The 20,704-nt window shown below is 35.7% G+C and overlaps 1 long non-coding RNA gene across 1 annotated transcript in view; it reads left to right on the top strand.

The window, feature by feature from the left end:
• The window catches only part of LOC139439307 (uncharacterized), a 117,034-nt gene that overhangs the window by 5,479 nt on the left and 90,851 nt on the right, over window positions 1-20,704 (top strand). Inside the window, exons 2-3 of the long non-coding RNA XR_011649244.1 lie at window positions 315-397; window positions 7,933-7,991. This is a non-coding gene — a long non-coding RNA (uncharacterized lncRNA). The remainder of the gene's footprint in view (window positions 1-314; window positions 398-7,932; window positions 7,992-20,704) is intronic.

The following is a 20,704-nucleotide window of genomic DNA, read 5'->3' as shown; positions in this document are numbered from 1 at the left end:
AATAACACAGACCACAAACCATTTAGAATCAGGGGGATCCAGGGATAACAAGGCATTTGGGATTGGAATTACAGGAAAATGAGGGATGACTAATTGGTTAATGGATCTTAAATCGTGAACAAACTGCCATTTGTGACAATTAAGTTTCTTTACAGGTAAAATAAGGGTGTTACAAGGAATAGTGCAGGAAATTATTAGTCCTTGAGATACTGAGTCTTTAACTATTGGGGTTAGGCTGGCAATGGCCTCTGGTTTAAGTGGATATTGAGGAAGTTTTGGTCAGGGTTTGGACATGTCTATTTGTACTTTTATAGGTTGGGCACTTTGGATTCTCCAGGATGTCAGTACCGGATATAGCCCATAAAGATTCTGGTGTAGCAGAGAGGTCAGTGGTGTGGTGAGTAATTTCATCAACATTTACTAAAGTTTGTAAAGAGTATGTAAGGTCTGCCTCAGTGTTTTTGTGGAATTCTAAAGAGAATTCTACCTCTTGGAAGAAGCTAATTATGCTTCTCATTTTTGATAGCAGGTCTCTTCCCCAGAAGATTTATGGGGGCAGAGTCACAAAGCAAAAAGGAATGTTTTTCAGTAAAAAGGTCTAAGAAGTTTTGGGTTGGTTGGAATAGATAATCCTTTTGGTCTTTATTGCTAAACCCCACTATCGTAATTTGCTTTTGACACTGAGGAACCTGTTATTTTAGTAGTATGGGGCTTGGAGTTGAAAGTTTGGCCCCAGTATCTACAAGAATCTTACATGTTTCCCCATTTATTTTTTTTAATTTTTAATTTTAATTTTTAAAGAAGTTTTAGATTACATAAATGTTATATAATGCACAGAGAATATTTACCAGCAAAATTGGGGATATGTAATTTTAAGTTTAAATGGTCTCTATTGTCACTTCCTGTCCATTTGTATCAGTGCCTCCCTATTCTTATATTTTTAGCAGGATCATTTCTTGGTTGGTTTGAATAATTTCTTGAATAATTTTTATAGGGAGAGAATGTGAGCAATATACTTTCTGTAGTTTTGAAAAAACCTGGGCTGTTTTAAAATTATTTTCACAGGCAAATGACAGTTTGGCTTGGTTATGAAACACTAATCCTAAAAGATAGTATTATTTACTCTACAAGTGATCTTTTATACAGAGGTTATACATTTGAGACCAGTCAAATTTTTCAACCTTTATATATCAGTAGCATTTTTCCTCCTGGAAGCTTATAAATTCTTTATATTTAATGACTTCAAGATCTTTTCATTAACTTTTCCTGGCACTTGGTGAATCTTTGATATGAAATTTTAGATATTAGCACAGGGTTTTATTCTATATTATTGATTATTGTTTATGGCAAAACAGATTTTGCAGGTGGTATTAAGGTTACTAATAGTTGACTGAGTTAGTCAAAAGGGAGAAAATACAAGTGGACTTAATCTAATCACTTGAGCCCTTTTAAAGCAGAGAGTTTTCTCTGATGGCAGAAGGAGAGATCAGAAAATTGAAGCATGAGAAGGATATGATGTGCCATTGCTGGCTTTGAAAATGGAAGGGGTCTCATGCAAGGAATAATGGGGGCCTCTAAAAGAAAAGCGTGTCTGCCAGCTGGCAGTCAAAAATGAAATGGGGATTAGACCTTTAGATTCTTTTAAAGAAATACAAATAATTTATTTTATACCTGATTTTGTTCATGTATTTGTTTTTGGTTTTATCTATTATTTTGTCTTTACTAATTTTTTTCTTCAATCTTTTCCCCTGATTTCTGGGAGAGTTTTTTTCTGATCCTAATTTGAAAATTATGCCATTGCATGTTTATTCCACGCTTAAAAAAAAACAACAAAAAACCAAAAAAAAAACCACACAAAACTTCACACTTATTCCTACCTGTTTGTCACACAGTTCTCCTTTTATCTTTGCTACTTATCTTGTGATTTAAGACAGTTATCACCTTTTCTTTTAACTCTTTTTAAAGAGTCTATGTTTAGAGTATTTTATCATATATAAAACAGAGGCTATGTAATATTTACTATTTCTTTTTAAAAACTGTATCCTTCCTCTACCTCTTAAGAAGGGTGCCATTTGGTTATTTTTTTCCTAGTGCCCTCTTTTTTTCTTTCTAATTCGTCCTTAATGGTGGTAATTTCTTTTAAGCCTTGTAACACAGTTCAGTGATCCAGGAATAGGAAGAAGCTAGGGCTGTGGTCAATACCATAAAGGAACTTGGCTCTGTGAGGTTTCTTCTCATGCTTGGGGAACAAACTTTTTTCTGAGGTTTTATTTACCCAGTGTGGTCCATTTACCTTTCTAAGGCTGTTGCCCACAGCATCAAAGAAGAGCCAAGTTGCTAAAGGGAGGAACTCCTTACTAATGGCACTATTTTATTTTGTGTGGCTTTCTTTATCTCTAGGTCTCCTGACACTTCCATTCTTGAAGTCATTTTTGTAACTCCCACTGTTGCTGCAGCTCTCATAGTCAAGGTTAGAATCATAGACTTTCATTGAAAAGTCCCTTACTTACCATCATAGCCTATACAGTGCCTCTTTCCTGGTTTCCGTTGCATGGTTCACTTTAAATATTGTGGTTCAGTGTTCCAGATTTTCTCCCATTGTTTGTATTTCTTTAATCTTTATGTCGTGAAGGAATAAAGCAGTGTCAGATGCCTTTGTTTTAGATGTCAACTGCATCCAGGAGTCTCTGCATTTTAAAAGGTATTCTTAGAACACTTAAGAGGGAAGAGTTTTTAAAAATATGCATGTGTGATGGGAGGAATATTTGATCTCTCTTATTCTAAAGGGCTTGTATTAAGGAGGCAGATCTTGGCTCATTATAAAAGGAACTTTTGGATAAATTTTAGCTGTCAAAAAATGAACTGACTTTCTTATGATATTTGGAGGTTCCCATTACAGAAAACGTTTAAGGATACTGAGTGAGCATATATCAGAAAAACTGTGGAAAGTTTACTTGCACAAGTTTGAGGTTGGTCTAAATATCTTCTAAGGGGCATATTAACTTCGAGTCTATAATTATGTAGATTAACGTTGTTTTAAAGCTTATATAAACTCACTGCCTCTAACTGTTCAGTTGCCATGAAAGACACATTTAAAGATTTATGATCCAATTTTCAGTAACATTCATAAATCTTTCCTATAAATATATATGAAAATATTAGTTATTATATTGAAGGAAAATCAGCATGAAAACATTTTTTGAGACTCCTCTAAACATATATACAACTTCCTGTATTCTATGTGTAAGTAAGTGTTTTATTCATAGAAGAATCTTTCTTGTGGACCACATGGTTCATAACATCACCAGTGTAAATATTTGTCATGAGGTTTTATGTAAATAAAAATTAAATTAATATTAAATAAAACAGTTCCTCATTTTGTATAAATTGTTTGGAAAATATATCCTGTTCTACTTCTTCCTTTTAGCCTCCAAGATGGTGATTTTTTTTTTTTTTTTTTTTTTTTACAGTTTAAATACTGCACTATAATTTTTAGGACTTATGTACACAATATCTCTAGGAACAGACTTATAGAATTTTGACACAAACTTTGCAGCTGTCACTACAGGACCACCAGATTTAGCAGGTGGCTTGAAATCATGTTCTCCTTGGGCAGGTGGTATCCACACTTCATGGCAAGATTGTGATTTTTCTGCTCTAGCGTCACTGAGCTCTGACCATATGCAGTCACTCCTCCCAGATTAGTGTGTGATTCCCCAATATGCTGAATTAGCTTAAGTAAATCTCTGTTTTTTATTGTGACCAAATGAGTCACTAAAATGAGGCTCTGCATTAATGTAATGGTTGTGGAGATAAGTGAAATAATAGGTTTCAGAGATTTGAGATCAAATCAAAATGCCTTAGAAGCCAATAGGATATGGATGATAGCGAAAGGAAAGGGTCAGAGATGAGTCACAAATCTTTGAGATGGGTAACACAGAGGAAAGTACAGGGTTGAGAAGGAAGACTTTGAGTCCAGGTTTAAACATGGTAGACTTGTGGTGCCTGTGGGACTTTCAGTGAAAATGTGTATCAGAGAGTTGGAAAAATCAGTTTGGATTCATCTTCATGCAATAGCTCTTTTTTCTTCCAGAAAGCAGTCTTAATTGACTTGAAACTTCTTTTAAATTGAATTGTTTATAATTAAGGATTTTGACAATGGTTTGCATGGCAAATTGATATAGTAAGAGCGCATCAAACTAGTATAATATGCCATTAATGATTAAGATTTCATTCTTTTAAAATACCATTACTATTTGGATCTTTTTCTGTGCTTTTGGCACAGATTGCAATTAGTAAAACTTGAACATATTTTATTTGATAGTTTATTTCTTATTTTAAGTCAATAAATTATAATCCTTTTTTATATAACATCCCTTGTGATTTTTGTTAGTATAAGCTAGTTGCCAAAGGACTGAGCATTTCTGAGCCACTAAAAAAATTGTGTGTCTGGAGGCACAAACTTGAGGAACTGATCATGAACTTATGGTGTCTCCAGGGTAATTTAGTTGTGGATATGGCCAATGGGACTCTCTAGATATCACCTTTGGTTCTGTTGCATTGAAACATGTATTAACTGTTATCTGTAGTGTATTTTGGCTTTCATTTTCAGTGACCCAAGAAATAAAATGTCTTTTTGGCTAAATGGAGATACAAGGTTGTTTCTGGGTAAATGAATCACATGAATCCTACTTAAGCAACCTTCCAAAATCCCAATGAGGCTATAGCAAAGGAATGTTTTAAGAGACAAGGGCCCAGAGATTACAGCAAAATGGCAGCAGAGTAAGGAGCTCCTAGAGTCAGCTCCTGCTACAGGGCAGTTAGCAAATACCCAGAGCTCTCTGGAGCTAGCTGAAGCACCTGTTTGGGGGCTTCAGGAGGCGGGCATCTGGCAACATCCTTGAAGGAGTGGAAGGAGGAGACTACCTGTCTGCAGAGAAGACTCAGGAAGAAGAATGAAAGCAGAAATCAGTGAATGACCAAAAAAGGATCTAGATTTGGGAAGACAGAGACTATAGGAGAAAACTTCTGATTTTCTCAAAAGTACTCTAGTTCCCATTCCTCATCATAGTCTGGTTCTTCTTATCGTTCCCTCTAGCATTCTTGAAGGCACTCCAGAATCTCTTAAACAACCCAGATTGGGCTCCACTTGCATGTGCTACTGAGGCAGCAAGGTGGAAGATCTCTAGATGCTTCTAATGCCATGAAGACCCCACTTCCATTCGAGGAGTCAGAATCAGTATTTAATTTGAGAAAATGCACCTGAGCTGGAGAAGAATTCAATACAGGTTTAACCACCTGAAACTTAACTATGCTCACCACTATCTTACCAATAATGTCTGTAGAATTCCTGATATAGAATAGGTTATGAGACTTACCATAGGGGCCCAGGCTATGAGATTTTAGGGAAGCATAATATAGCAAGAAGAGTGCATGAAAATTGTTTTTCCTTTGCTTATATCTACCACTAATTTGTTAACATCCATTTTTTTTTAACTTCTTTGGTCATCTAATAAATCTACTGTTGATAAAAAAACAAAACAAAACAAAAACAGGCCCACAAGTACAAAAGGAATGAGAGTGGAGACTACAGAAACATATTTTTGGAAAATAGCCTTACTGATGTGTCATAGGTATCAAAGCAGGCTGGTAAAAGCTCTGTACTGAACTTGAGTTGCAAAAGATGATAACCAATCCAGTTTATCTTGAATTATAAAAGGGTCAAAGCTACCTTTGGAAGTTGGGGTGTATAGTGGGATGTTGTCCTAAAATAAGGAAAATTGATTGAGAACTACTTAGGAAGAAATTAAATCCCAATCTGAATGTCCTTCAATCTGAGTATTTAGGCCACTGTGTCTACTCAGGGAAATCAGCAGAGCTCTATTCTTTAGAGGAGGTAAAACAGAGGGGTTCTACACTGAGGGAGGCCACGCATAGTTGAAGGCGGTGGTATTGAAAACTGGTATTAGGTAGTCATGTGCATATTAGAGTCTGAATCCCTGATACTTATTCTACTCTACAACTGTACCACTGGTTCTCAGACTTTTATCTTCCTAGAAGGAGAGGAAAATCTTTACTAGGGAACTTGCCAGACCAAGATTAAAGACCTGAAGTTATTACCAGGAGGGACTCCCAATGATGTGGCCTAGTCACACCACCTGTAGTGACTCTTACAGTCTGCAAGCCCCACCTAACGCTCAGAGTTTCCAACTGGATTTTTCCACTCCTCACCTTAAAATATGAGCTGTTAACCAAGGGTTAGTAACCTGAGGGAAGTCTTTAACATAAAACATAGTGATCAAAAAAGCTGAAAGCAAAATGCTTTAAGGAAGAAACAGAGACTCTGCAGGAAGAAGAAAATATGAAAACATTTTTTATACTCTTTTAAGAGAGAACAGTTTATTGAAACTGTAAAAAAGAATAGAAGACTTTAATAAAGAAATATTAAGAGAAAAAAGGCTTTTGGAAATTAAAAAATATCTATAGAAAACTCAGAATGATTGTAAGAGGTGAAGAAATCTCTCCAAGACTAAAACAAAACAAAACCACAAAACACTACCAACAACAACAAAAAGTAATAAATTTCAAGGCAGAAAAGGTTATTGTGGGACAGTACAAGAAGTCCACTATCTAATTAACAGAAATTCCTGAAATAGACCAGAGTAAAGAAAGGGGAGGATAAACGTTAAAGAAAGAATTCAATAACATTTCCTGGAACTAAAAGGCATGAACTGATTGAAAGGGCTCATCAAGTCTAACACTTCAGCTGAGGGTGTGTGTATAGGCTGGACACCGGACCTCTCCAAAATGGCTCCCCACATGCATAAGTGGAAGAGTTACACAGTGCAGAGCCTGTGTGCTATACATGGTGGCCCTGAATGCCTAGTACAGTGTCAGAAAGCATACCTCACCAAGGCCCATGACTGTGAAATTTCATACTCCTGGAGAGGGAAAGATCCTACACTCTCTGTTATGTGTATGTGTGTGTGTGTGTGTGTGTGAGTGAGAGAGAGAGAGAGAGACTAAAGGATCTGGAATCAGAATTGCTTTCTCATCAACACTGAAGTTGCAAGACATGGAATAACGCTTCAATATTCTAAGGAAAAGTGATTCCCAGACTAGAATTCTATACCTAGACAAATTTAGTATTATGCAAATAGGATAAAAACTTTTCAGACACTCAAGTGCTCAAGATATTTACCTTAGGAAGCTATCAGGGAATGTGTTCCACCAAAAGAAAGAAGTAAACCAAGAAGGAGAAAGACACAGGATACAGGAGACAGGAAATCTAACAGATGATACAGGTGAAGGCAATCCCCAGGATAATTACTATGCTTAAGGAATAGAAGTAAAACAGTCCAGACTGGAGTGGTTCAGTAAATTCCAGATTTGTTTTTTTCCATGAAATTGATAGACTATGTGATGGGTCTAAAAGTTTTGAGATTTTTATTTAATTATCAGAGTTTGGGGTTGAATTAGTGAGGAGGGCAGAAAACTTAAAAACAAACTGCATTAGACACATCTAATATCCCACTTCAGTCATGTTGGCCCTAGCCCTTTTAGGGATCCTTGGGCACTGTTTCACTCCAGCAGTGGTCAGACTAACTGACCTTAGGTGATCCTAAAGTAAAAGAGCCTCATTTCATGTCCAGCCACACACCTCTGGGTTTCCATTCTTGGGGCTGAACTATTGCTGTTAGGTGTGAGATGCTTCTCAGGTGACCAAACATCCTGGTTTCCTGCAGACTAAGAGGAGTCCTTGGGATGCAGAACTTTCAACTCTAAACCTAGGAAAGTCACATGCAGGCAAATCAGTAGGACTGGACTTAAAAAATGCTGGGGAGTTAACATCCCTGAGGGAACTAATGGGAGATAAGAACTAGTGTGTGAATGGTTTCCCCAGTCCCTGACCCAGACTGTTTTGAAATACAGACTCTCTGAAGATGGTCCTGCAAGATGAAGGAGTCAGCTGAGCTTGATACCAAGTGGAGGTCAGTTCAAACATTTACTTCCTCATATTTGCTTTTTCTGTAATATTTTCCTGCCCTTATTTTCCTGGCTGTTCACCTCTCAGTGAAATATTGGCATTCAAGTATTACCTTAGGCTCTTGTTTCTACAGAAATGGGCTGAGAGGCAAACAAACCAACAAACAAGACCTTTTCAACAGTTCTTAGTTACAGTGCAGAAATGTAAAACATAATCATAGTAATTACATGGCTTGACTCTGATGAGCATTTCCATACTCATGATATTTGAAATACTGAATCATGACCTGTGGCAGTTTGAGATTATTTATGAACTCCAGAAAAAGAGATTAGGTTTGTAAACTGGTCTGTTCCTGTGATCCCCTTTGATTGTATTAGATTCAGCTGGGATGTTTTTGATTAAATTATGTTAAGATTAGGGCTTTGATTTGACCACATCAGTACGGTGTAACTGAGTTTAAGTCCCCACCCCCTTGGTGGGCTATATAAACTGACACTCAAGAAGACACACAGAAGAAGGTACATGTAGGAAGAGCGGCTCCATAGATAACAGAAGAGAGAACTTTGTCAGTTTTGATCCTGTGGCCGTGGGAAAAGATATGAGTCATTTGCCTGATAGTTTACTGCTGACCTTATGAGAACAGAACAGCTAAACCCAGAGAGAGAGATGAACCCTATATCAGCCTACAATGAGATTGGAAGAGGCTGTGCTCATGGACCCTTAAGAGGAAGAAGGTAGGAGAGACCAGGTAGAGGTTGCCCGCCATCTTGCTTCAACACTTGGCAACAGACTTGGGTGAATCAACCTTGAGTTGGGCTCTTTAGGGCCTTGTAACTGTAAGCATATACCCCAAATAAATATCCCTTATAAAAGTCAACAGACTTCTGGTACTTTGCATCAGCACCCCTTTGACTGACTAATACCTGGCCTAACTAAAATTATGTCTTTTATGAGATTAAAAGGATGGGAAGTATGTATGTCCGTTGTCAGGAAGTGAAGAGAAAAAGCTAAATCCTTATCTTTCATAGTGAGAAGTCAATAGAAAAATTAAGCCATTTGAAGATATAGATGTAAAAAACAAAAAGAATCAACTAAAAAGTATTTGCCTCTGGGGATGGGGAATTAATTGGAAGGTAGAGGGGCAGGGACCATTGTTTTGCTTAACAAACATTGATTCTTTAAACTATGTTCATTTAAAACTTTGACCAAGTTACAAATAAAGAAAACTCCACTGACTGCTTTTCAATAATCTAATTTTCGTAGAACTTGGTGAGGTATTTTTTATTATTTGAGATCCAGTATCGTCCACTTTCAGTTGCTTCAAGTAATTTCTTACTAAGTGGGTCTCCAGCTATCTAGTATTTTACCATATAGTTCTGAAAATTCTATCATGTATGTCAATGTGTGTGTGCATTCTTAATTTATTCTATTGGGTAATTTAACTGTGATAGGCTTAAAAATATAGATTGCTTGGGAGCATAGGAATCCTGCTTTTATTCCACTAGGTGTCAGTATATCACCATATATTTTAACATAGAACCGTAAATTTAGGGACATGGAATGCTTTAAATGGCGAACTAATTATTAAAGCATTACTTGTTTGTAAATGTTTTTATTTATCTTTCTGAGGATGATGAAGTAAAATTTAGATTTGATAATGAAATCGTCTTGTGTATTGTAATCATTATTACCTACTCAAATGTTCATATCTGTTCTTTACCTATTTAGATTGCTAGGTGCTCAAACTAGGTAAGCTTTGGTCTTAAGTTACATCCAGGGACTAGAAATGACAGTAATGAGTATGTTTCCTGCCTCTGTATTTTGTTTTTACAGTAAGCAGCTTTTTTCTGCAATAGGCTGTGAAAGCCATTTGGCCGATGAAGAAGGTCAAAAGTATAAGATTTCTCTCTTCCACTATCTAGTTTATAGATATGTTTTAAAGGATATGGGCAATAATTGACTAGCTTAGTGTCCTGGTGACTGATTGGCTTTCTTGTTAAGAGGACATGTTGGGGAATTCATAACTTAGATCTTTTAACTTATTTTTTTCTCCTTTGACTATCTAATGTAGCATCATTGGCCTTGACTATGATTTGCTATAACCTTGATTTACCTGAACATTCGTTTCCTTGCATATTAAATAGTGAGTATGTGCCTTGGGTCATATCTTTACAGGACAGAAATAGCTGAATATGAGTTGTGTCATATCGAGTCCTGTTTTTATTATTAATTATAAGATCTGTCATTTTGCCTTATACAACTGTCACTGTATTTCAAAGGAAAACATGACAATGTAGTTTTCAAATAATATTACATAAAATTTATTAAAATGTACTGTGTTGGGATAGATATGGTCAACATTTTAATAAGTATTCAGTGAGGGGGAAGGGCAGTGTGAATTTTTATTTGCAGGGTATTGTGATTTTGATGAAGTTTTGTAAATCTCTCATTTGTTAGTTAATTTCCAATTATAACCTTGGAGTTTTTCCTTTGGCTTTCTTTCCCAAAATATACAGGAAATTGCTTCTCCATGCTATTTTTTTTAATAGCAAAATATTTATTTTAGTGTTACTTTACTCACGAAATTAACCAATTATATAATAAAAACAGTATTAGATAATAAAGTCTATAGAAATTTTATGATATTATATTATACCATACTATAGGGAAGGAGTATAGAGAAATATTTGGTAAATTGATCTCTCTAAAGGCATCAAAACAGTCTTTTAAAAATTTAGATTGAAGACATTTTATACAGTACAATTCTGAGATGGAAAATTACCAAAATTATATCTATCATATCCTCCAAAAATATAAGAAACATATCTAGCTTTATCTCTTGTTTGTTAAAAAGTTGTTAAAAGAATGAATTAATGAAGCCCAGATAGAAGATGTAGGTGTAAGAGATTTATTCTGTAAGACTTGGTCACTTATAGATGCAGAGGTTTGAGGAGTTCTGAAAGACACCTGGGGTTTTCTAATTTAAAAACCTTGGTGGTAGAATCATCAAAATTCAGGACTCCAGGAAGAGGCACATGTTTGTCTGGAAAGAAAACAAGCTCAATTTTGGCTTTTCTGAGGTCAGGTAGTAAAGGCAAAGACAGCCAATGTCTGACAGGCATTGGCTGTAAAAATATATGCATTTCAGAGAAATGTTTGCCCTAGAGACATAGAAGTCTTCATGATGTAGGAGGGACCAGAGAAATGGATGAGGTAACAGAGCTTGTTGAATGAGGAGAGAATAAAACCAAGGCAGAAGCCCTGCACAAGACCAACGTTTTAGGAGTGACAATGAAAGACAGTCCTTTAAAATAGGTTGGAAAGGAAGGGATAAAGCTGTAGGCATGATAAGAGATTAGGGAATTTCAAGAAAAAAGGATTTGTCACCAGTGTCAAATGCTGCCAAACAATTCAGCCATATTAAAATTAAAATGAGTTCATGGATTTATGAATTGGTAAATTGTTGGTGATTCTCACATAAGGTGGTTCAGTGCAGTTGTGAGAATGAATTACTGGTTATAGTTCGCAGAATAAGTAGAAGGTGAGGAATAGAAGCCAGTGAGTATAAACTATATATTGATGTAACATGGATATTAAAAGAAGGGTGAAAGAGAACATAGCAGCTCAAGGTTTGTTAAAGCCAATTGATCCAAGCCTGGGACCTTATGTGGCAATGTATCAGAAGTCTTTAAACTGAGAAATGTGCACTTCTTGAGGTCCACAAGGACTTTAAAAGTATATGGGCTTGGAGTAATTTTAAGAGATGCAATGCTTAAGTTCTCAACTTCTATATTCATTCTTTCCCAATATTAATTGGCTTTAGAACTTGGGTTGAGACATCATGCTTGTTTTCTTTTCCTGCTTTCCTCTTACAATCACACTTTCAAAACCAAATCACATCTATACCCATTCTGGTGTTCATCCCCCCAGTGTCTAAAAATCACTGTAACACCAAACAAAAGGAAAATTGGTATTGATGATATAGCAGTTTGATATAGTTATGAATTCCAAAAATAGATATTGGATTATGTTTGTAAACTGGTCTGTATCTGGGCATGATTAAATTATGATTAGGGCTTTGATTGGTCCATATCAGTAGACAAGGCAAAGAGTTGGAAATTTTGATGTTGGAGTTTTGATGTTGGAACTTTGATGCTGGAGTCTTGAGCTGGAGCCCCGGGAAGTAAGCACACAGAGGAACTTGGTAGTGACGAAAGAGAGAAGGCCCTGGAAGAGAAACAAGCCATTCACCTAAGTCAACAGCTGGACCTGTGGAGAAAATACAGCAACTGAGCCCAGAGAGAAATGGATACCTGAGAAGAGAGGAACCCAGGAAGCCTGAACTCCTGGCAGATGTCAGCAGCCATCTTGCCAAGTGCAAGATGCAAACAATCGGGGGAGGGGTGGAATAAATAAATAAAAATAAATCTTTTAAAAACAAAACAAAATAAAAGAAATATGTTATGCAAATAATAGTGGATCCTTGGATAAGTCATGCATAATGATGGTGGTATATGAATGGTTGAAATTGGGAAACACTGACTTGAGTTAGCATGGATGGAGATAACATTTTAATTAAGAAACTGAGTCTGAGAATTACCATATAATAAGAATTCCAGAGGGTACCGAGTAAACTACTGGGAAAGAGTACAACCTTGGGAGTCAGGTTTGAAGAGGTGTTGAATGGTAGGGAAATTAGAGAATGTGAGAGGAAAGTCACTGAGGGACTTGCATTTTCTTCTGAACTAGGAAAATAGTGATATGATGGAATTAGTGCCTTCAGGTTTGGGGTTGTAAGTGAATATAGAAAGAGGCCTCAGGTGATGTCAGCAGTCCAATGAGTCAGATATCTGTGACTCTATCTTTCTTTGGTATTCTAATTATAAGGCCAATGGGGAGCTATTTAGTGTCTTTTAGGAAGGTACTCAGGATAACATAGGCTTTGATGGGATGGATGGATACTGAAGAGAACTTTACCAGGTCATGAGAAAAAGATTTAGTAGATCTGAGAAAACTTACCTCTTGATGAAATAAAACTTCTCCAGTGCAGTTTTCCCATTGTTTGAGATCTCTTGTCACAGGGTTCTCAACTATTTTCCATTGAGTGAATTGGCAGTGATTGGAGGTAGCCAAGACTCCCATCTTTGTTTAGTGGACCTAGTTTAAATTGCCAATTTGTATTGAAACTTATTTGAATTTATATATTATTTGCTCACTATACATAGAAAGGGGTGACAATCTGGCCCAATTATAATATTTATGTTTATATAATTCAGTTGGAAACTTCTCTTCCAAATAAATCACTTATTTCCTTCATTAGCTAAAAGATACAGAGGTGCTACCTATAATAAATAGAGAACATAAATTATAATTCAACTCATAATATTAAATTCCATTCTAAACACCATAATTAAATTATTTGTATATGGCATAAACTGTTAAGGAAAAGAGTTAATCAGATTTGGTGTAATTTAGTTGTAAAGGCCACAGATATAGATTTTAATAGGCCAGAATGATCATGTAAAGTAAGAAGACTAGCAACAATCTCCAAATGGCATTCTTGGAAACATGGGGAAGACTTTGAAATTAAGAACTATTTTTAGATTAAGTCTTGATGATATTTTCTGTCAATTAAAATGGCTAGAATTGGCAACTGTTCTAGTCAGGTGTTATTTAATAGCAAATAATAGAAATCCAATGTTAATTAGTTTAAACCAATGTTAATTAGTTTAAACCGAAAGTGGAATTTATTGGCTCATAAAATTGGGATACCCAGGGTGCATCTAGCTTTAGCACAATGTACAAGCCTAAATGATATCATCATGACCCCCTCCTTTCTTTCTCTCTTGGCCTTCTTGACTTTTTTGTCGCACTCATTTCTAGGCTGACTTCCCAGCTTCATGGCCAAGAGAGGCTCACAATTTCCAAGTTTGGTTGGTAATTAGTGCCTTTAATCTTTGAAGGAGAATGTGTGTCTTTTTCTGACAATTTTAAACAAAAAAAGCTGAGAGGGCTTTTATGAGCCAGGCATGGGCCGTGTGTCCAAGCTTGAAAAAGTCATGATATCAGGAGAATACAATACTCTGAATGACCAGAGTTGATTTCTCACTACCCCTTTGCAAAAAAGTTGGCAATAGAGACATGCTTACCTGAACCACATGGATAAAAAATGCTCCCCAAATAGATTGTTAGCAGGCAAAATAATATGACCACTAAAGTAGTTTAATGTTTTTTATTAGCACAGATTAACCATGTTGTGAAAACTGATGTACCACAGACTAGCAATTATAACAAAGAAACTTAAATATGTAGTGTTTTAGACAATACTGTCTCTTTAGGAACATTTCAGGAGTAGGTAAGTTGTTCAGGGAATGTAGGTGGCTTTTCTTCACAGGGCCAATCCAGAATTGAGGTTCCTTCTATTTTTTTGTTTTTTCATTCCCTGTTCTAAAGGTAGTTAATCAGTCTCAACCCATGGGAAGGAAGAAAGAGGAAATAGAGGGAAAGTAAATTCTCTTTGAAGAAATGATTCAGGGGAGCAGTTGTAGCTCAAGTGGTTGAGCACCTCCTTCCCACATACAAGGCTCTGGATTCAATCCCCTGTACCTTCTAAAAAAAAAAAAAAAAAAGAAATGATCTAGAATTTGCACATATCCCTTCCATTCATACCCTAACCCTAACACTAATTAATTAGAATGTAGTCACATGGCCATTTCTCGTGGTAAGGGAAGCTGGGGAATATGACATCTAGTGGGCCAAACGTATGTTGAGCTAAAATTCAGGAGGATTCTATTATTAAAAGAAGGTAAGAATGTCAAATGTGACAAGTGTTTGTCTCTGTAATGCTTAACTTTTAGCTGTAAGAACTTGAATAGATTTTATTTTTTATTTTTTTAATCTTTTTTTTTTTTAAGATTTATTTATTTATTTAACTGCCCCCCCTCCCCTGGTTGTCTGTTCTTGGTGTCTATTTGCTGCGTCTTGTTTCTTTGTCCACTTCTGTTGTCATCAGCGGCACGGGAAGTGTGGGCGGCGCCATTCCTGGGCAGGCTGCACTTTCTTTTCACGCTGGGCGGCTTTCCTCACGGGTGCACTCCTTGAGCTTGGGGCTCCCCCATGCGGGGGACACCCTTGCGTGGCACGGCACTCCTTGCGTGCATCAGCACTGCGCATGGCCAGCTCCACACGGGTCAAGGAGGCCCGGGGTTTGAACCGCGGACCTCCCATATGGTAGACGGATGCCCTAACCACTGGGCCAAAATCTGTTTCCCTTGAATAGATTTTAAATGTTGATTTTGCTATGAAAAACATTGCTAAAATGTTCTTATTTATATGGAAAAATGGAAAAGGAAATTTCTGCTTCCATATTAAAAGAAAAAGTTGCAGTTTAAATGCTTAGCATGTTTTAAAATCCTTCGTATATGGTGACACTGTTGGGGGATACTATGATTTTTGACACTACTATGCACATTTTAGGAAGAAGATTAAAACATTGCTTTAATGTTTAAAAGGATGATATTGATGTTCTCAAAAGGATTATAAGTATTTTGGTCTCATACTTTTTATGTCATTTGCTGGTGTGTCTACCTTTTTTTTTTTAAAGGTGGAATTTACTATCTTGCCTGTGTAAAGAATCAAATTTTGTAATATTTACTGTGTAAGATGAGGTTAGAAATTCAAGCCCAAGGGGACTGTAAAATTGCATCTCTCTCTAAAGCTATAAACTATTGAGCTGGAAAAAGTATAATTTAGCATGTTACTGGCTTGCCAAAAAAAAAAAAAAAAGATGCCTGACTTGGATTTTATCCAGGAAGACATCTGTTTGCCTGGAACTAATAATAACACAACTGTAATGATGTGCCAAACAAGTTATTTTAATACAAATGCTTTGTTTTTGGAGTATAAGTTTGGTTACTCAGCAGAACTGTTGTGATTATTAGGGCTAGGACTAACATATCTCACTGAAGAGAAGCTTGGGAAACTTGGTGGAACATTTTAAAGCTAAACTAATGAGGTACTCTTAATCTCTAAATGACCTTTCCAAGATTAACCTTAAGAGAATGGATACATGGTAGTAGTAAGTTACTGTTCAGGCTTTAGAAAAAATAATAAAGATTGTCAATTGTTTCAAAAAACACACATATGTTCATTTAAATTTCTAGAGACTGTTTTTCAAAATTTACTCAAAAAAATTCTACTTGGTTCATTTTGGTGCTGCTGTGTCTCCTATTTTTCCTGTTCCTCCCTGTAGTACAAGAATAAAAGTATAAATTAGCAGCAAGAAATATGGACTGAAAATGCCAAAACATCTGGATGATTGCAAGAAGAAATATTCAAATATATGAATATTTAGTCTATGTGATTTTTAAACCTCTGGATTTTTAAAGTCATAGAAATGATCCAATTTCTCATATTTTATTGAAACCTACTATTCTGTATACTTAGCATGTTAGTAACTTTGTAAACTCCATAGGAACCAAACTGAAAGGAATAATGTTCAGAAATTTGTTTATAAGCCTTCTGGCCTGTTGCCTAGTTTAGTAGATTGCTCTAATTCCCTATTGTAAAAACTTTCATTCAAACATTAAACCCAAATGAAATGGCTAATCCTCATTTACAAATATGTCTAAAATTTTATCTTACATGATGTTAGTTGTAGATTCATAGGCATCATCAAAATCCAAAATAAGCTAACAAGCATTAATCTTGCCTCTTAATTAGGCTAAATATTGGCATTTAATTATTGTAAGAAAATATTTATTATTTTATTTTCTTGAACTAAAGTATTAATGAAATAGTTGGAATATAAAGAGGAAACATCTTAAAATTAAAATGTTTTCTACATAAAGAAATTTTGTAAGATTAAAATTTTCTAAAAGTTTATACTGACATGTGACTGCTATTATGTGTAATAAATCACAGTATTATATTAACTAGCCATTGCTTAAAGGCACATGGGATTCTGAATGCTTTGTACACAGAGTGCAGAGAGGAGCATTTTCTGGCCAAGTCTGGATCCACATGTTGCTGTTAACTATGGGAACCAGATTTTGGCTACAACAAATGCTAGGATTATTCCAGGCACTTTTTGGCACACCTGAATTTTTTTCTTAATTAAATAGTCTCTACTGAAATAGATGAGACTATGTTTGGGGTAGGAGTTTTAGAAATTTGATTTAACTCTGGAATCCCAGGTGGGGTTTCAGAATATGTTGAAGGGTCTCAGGGAGAAATAAAGAGGGGGTTGTAGTAATCACTGTGAATTTCCTTTGCAAGAGAAATTCCCCTTCTCTTCTTTACATTTGGTTATCATTTGCATATAGTAAAGGTCACCTTTTTTTGGTGTACAGTTCTCTGAGTTTTGACAGTTTATATAGTTGTGTTACCACCAACACATTCAAGATACAGAATATTTCCATTATCTGAAAAGTCTCCTTCATGCTCCTATGTAGTAAATCTCCTTCCCACGACCTCTAATTCCTGAAAACTGAAAACGGTGGATCCAATTTCTGTTCATTTAATTTTACCTTTTTTTTTTTGGAAATATCTTAATATGTATGTGGCCTTTTGAGTTTGGTTTCTTTCACTTAGTATAAATGCTTTTGAGAATCATCCATGTTATTGCATTGTATCCATTGTATCAGTAGTTTATTCCTTTTTTTTGCTGAGCCTTACCCCTTTTTAATGCTAATGGAATAAAAATTTATTTGTTCAGTCTCAAAAGTGGTCTGAGCCAATCATAACAATCACACTTCCCTTGTCCAAGTAGCTCCTTTCCCATCATTCTTTATATTCAGGAATGACCATGTGACTCTGTTCAGACAAATGAGAATGAAGGGGAAATCTATTAGAGAATATCTAGGAAAGACTTTTTTTTTTAAAACTTATTTGTGCAAAGAAGGTAGAAACACAAAATTAACATACATTAATCCCATTGGTCCCTCCCTTTCCTGCCCAGATTCCTGCCTTTAGACTAGTGATGTCTGGAGCTATGGCAGCCTCTTGCAATCATGAAGGAAAGGCCAAAAGGACTGCAGAGGTAAAGTCATAGAAACTTCCTTGTTAGCTGAACATACCCTGGAACTGCCTAGCTTCAGATTTCTTATGTGAGATAAGTGAGTGCTTTTGTTATTTAAGCCACTTTATGATGTTATTCATAATTGATGGTGTTCCTTGCTGAGAAAGATGTCATCTAGGCTAGAAGCCAGTTCAGGCTATAATTGGAGCTCGCACTTTTAGAATTCTGATTATCATAGTTAGGAAATCTCCATTACTACTTTCGATAGTGACTTTATGTTGTACCTCTAATAGCTGTACCTAAGACCTTCCCTGGGTAATTCTACCAGGGTATTTTTAAACGAGTATAATTCCAAACCTTTACTATTTGCCTTGGGATCCACTAACTAAACTTGCTCAAATAATTTCTGGGCCATTTTCAGACCTGTGAAAGCTATATGGTTCACCGATTAGGGTATTTACGTTCTCTTCTGGACTCAAATTTAAGCATGATTTTTAGAGAGTTCTCTAAAAAGAGGACATAAATAAACATATCATTTAATGAGTCTAGCTTGGAATATATTGTCCATGTTATCCATTATTGTGTTCTCACAATGGTTAAAATAGAATTGTTCAACTGGTGTATTTTCTTATCTTTAGCATATCTAATCTTAAGATAAAGAACACTATATAACATTTACTTTGGGGAGTTGAGGGAAGATAAGTTAAGGTCTTTAAAACAAATTAGGAAATGAATGAAATTTCTCTAGGTAAACTTTCATTTATATCTGGGGTCTGTCAAAGATATTCTATTATTACTTACTATTAGTTTCTTGGCCCAAAGTTATTCCAGACCAAGGCCCTTGTAATTTTGCAATCACTGAACAGGAAATCCTGTGCTTAAAGAATTGTTCTCTCTGCCATTAACACAGGGATATGCCCACTGGGAATATTCTGAAAGGGCAATTGACACTGCAGAAATATTAGAATAAGGTAATATAAAGCTATGAAATATTTTTAAAATAAAACATTTTTAAAAAATATAAAAGCATAGTTTTAAATAAAATATTTTAAACCTAATAATTCAGAGGGAAGATAATTTTAGATTTAAGTCTATTTTATGTCAACTGTTTTACAGAGTGGGCCAAAATTTTTTGCTTGAAGGAAGTGTCCTATAATCAAATAGGACCCAAAAATAAACTTGAAAGATATTAAAGATGAATTATTCCTTTATATTTAGGATATTCCATGGTATTATTTTTTCGAATTAGTGCTAAGAATAAGGAAATAGGCTGGGTTTGGGATTGAATAATAAACTCCATATCTCTTTGTCAATATTTAATAAAATAATTCTGCGAATATTACTAGTTAAGGAATAATCTTGTGATTTTTATTAGTCTTTCAACTAGTCTAAGTGAAAACCACTTTGATTTTTTTCTCAGTAAGTCTGAAACACTTATTCTTGTGAATACTTATCCAGATCTTTGTTTAGTGTAATAAGGCTAACGTATTGCTGGAGAATGTAAAGAATTAATTTTACTTTAGATTTTCAAAAGATCCTCTAAGATTAAGTCTTGAGCTTCCTTAGAGTTGTAACACATAGACCTGGAAGAGGTCTTAGAGATCATCTATTTAATTGGTTTCAAGTGCTCTGACATACCTATTGATGTGTTAAATCAGTTATGAAATAACTGCAATCTACAACCAATGACAGTGTATTTTTTGTAAATTGTTTATTTTTAAAATGTCACTATTACTCAATTATTAATAAATATACTCTTGAGTTGGAGAAAAGAGGATGAAGTTCATCTATGCCTCAGCCCACGGGAGACTACTGCGCCTGTGAGCCACCATCTGACATGGTTGCATGGAAATAGAGTTTGAGAAACACTGTTCTAAATAAATTACATTTTACAGTTGAAAAAGTCTGTGGTCAGAGAGTGAACTAACTTGCTTAACATAAAACAACTAGTTAGAGGCCTAGGGTAGAGGAAAGAGTCCTGTAGTAGGAATCAGGACACGTGGGATCTAGCTCTAGACGTACCACACATTTGTTGGAAAAAGTGGGAAAATGACTGTGAATTTGACCCGTAACTTACCAAGGGTATGTAGTTTATAAATTCAGGACACTATGTACGTTCCACTGCTTGTCTGAGTTTAGAATGCCATCTCCTAGATAGGGCTACCCTTCATGTCTCATGATCCTGTCTGTGGCCAGTGTTATTTAGGCCAGCGAAGGACAGCTGAACCAATATTAGCCATTTCGTTGTTTCTGTTGCATGGCTCAAATAGATTGGTGAGCCAGTTAGGGGGAAGGATCAATGGTGGTGATTGTAGATTTTGGGTGATTGTAGACTTGGGGCCAGAGTGATTCAACTAAGGGAACTAAGGGAAAATCGATGGTATATACGCAGAAAGAAGCAGAGATAATAATTTGATAGCTAATCTGTATTGAGCACTTACTACAAGCAATATAGTAAACACTTTGCATCTCAAATATCACCACAACTTCATTGAGTAGGAACTATTTTAATTCCCGTCTTGTACTTGGGGAAATGAGGCTTAGCTCGATAAAATAACTTGTCCAAAGTCATGTGGGTAGTAAGTGGTAGGGCAAGAATTTGAATTTAGGTAGTCTGACCCAGGTCATGCTCTTAAACAATGAAAGAAACATATATGGAGGGCAAGCTTGATACTAATAATTGTATAATTTCTCATTCC

This window comes from Dasypus novemcinctus, chromosome 7, assembly GCF_030445035.2.
Source record: "Dasypus novemcinctus isolate mDasNov1 chromosome 7, mDasNov1.1.hap2, whole genome shotgun sequence".
NCBI classification, from domain to species: Eukaryota; Metazoa; Chordata; class Mammalia; order Cingulata; family Dasypodidae; genus Dasypus; species Dasypus novemcinctus.
The sequence above is the reverse complement of the archived record's forward strand: the minus strand, read 5'-3'. Positions and strand labels throughout refer to the sequence as shown.